The following is a 1,660-nucleotide window of genomic DNA, read 5'->3' on the forward strand; positions in this document are numbered from 1 at the left end:
GCTCCATTGGTCTTTTTGTGTTTTCTACCCACCTTTACCTCCGTGACGGTGAGATATCGTGATGTCTTTACTGGGCTAGTGTAGCTCATTCCTTATTTAATCATTTCAGATCAGGAAGACATCGTTCCCGAGCCGGTTCCGCAGGAGGACGACGAAGGGGACGCCTGAAGACTCCATAGTCATATTCGTAGCTTTTATTTTCAAGTTTCTCCTTTAGGTAGTTTGATCTTTTATATTTTGTGAACACGTTTTTGGTTTTAGTGTAAGGGATGTTAATCGAATTTTGACTTCGCTTCCGCATTTGATATTTTTAATATACATTTCATTTTAAATTTCCGGGGCCGTTACAACACCGTTTCAAAAGCCTCACATGGTTGTTTTTGATTTCTTGCATCTTTCATCATCATCACCTAACTCCACCTTATACTTTCTTTTTCTTTTTTCCTCGACCCCGTCAGTCAGCAGGAGCCGTGCTTCTCATCTTATTCGTTGGAAGTGAAAGAAAATCTTATAGAAATGATACCGTTTTGTTTCTAGGCAAAAAATGATTTATTTCAGTTTTTAAGAGAAGTATATGTGTAATTAATAGATTTGTGTAAGAATAATTATGGAAAATTATGCATACTTTATTTTTTATTTTTAAGGTAAAAATATTTTTTTGATATGCTTTTCTGTTCAAAGCTAGATTTGAACTTTAATTTTTGTGAAATTATTTTAATTTTAAGTGTTTGGTAAAATAAATGCATTTAAATGTAGAAACAATACCCATAAACTATTGCTAAACTTGCATTTAGTAGAATGTATAAATAATAAAATAAGTTAATTATTATTTTATGATAAATTTTCAAATTTTAAATTAATAAATTTACAATTTAAATTATTATAATATTGTATTTTAAGAACTAAAATCATGTATACTTAATTCTTATTATAACTATTTAGTAATATATAATAAATTATATTTTATTCACTATTTAAAATAATTGTTCTAATCATATATTTTAAAAAATAAAATTTTTTTAATTAAATTAATTATAATTTCAAAAAAAATCGACAATTTTTTTTTATGTAAAAACTGTTACTAAACAGGCAAAAATAAATAAATAATAAAATAAATTAATTGTTATTTTTATAATAGAATTTTCTACTTTTAAATTAATAAATTTACAATTTAAATTATCTAATCATATATTTTAAAATACAAAACCACGGTACTTATTCTTATCACTATGGCTACTTAGTAATATGTAAATAAATAAATTAATAAAATTTTATTTGAATTTGAATTTTTATTCTTAATTAAATTAATTAAAATGTCAAAAAATTTGACTAATTTTTTAGATTTATTTCTTATAGAGTTATATTTATTGTGTGTTAAGATTTTTGAATTCAATTATTTATAAAATTATATTAAAATTAAATAATCTAAAAAAAATTAATTATTTTTTAAAATTATTAGTTTCACATATTTTTATGAGAATTTCAGTTCAAATTGGAGGGTATATCTTTACATGTGCTTTTTAGAAATTATTATATTATTAATTATTTTTTATTAATAGTTGAGTGAATTTAATTATTAAAATATATACATATTTTGAAAAACAAAATAAAATAAAAAGAGGAGCAAAGCAGCAATGTACGTACGTCTGACACGTCACAG

This window comes from Carica papaya, chromosome 1 (genome assembly GCF_054855325.1).
Source record: "Carica papaya isolate Zhongbai chromosome 1, ASM5485532v1, whole genome shotgun sequence".
Classification (NCBI taxonomy): Eukaryota; Viridiplantae; Streptophyta; class Magnoliopsida; order Brassicales; family Caricaceae; genus Carica; species Carica papaya.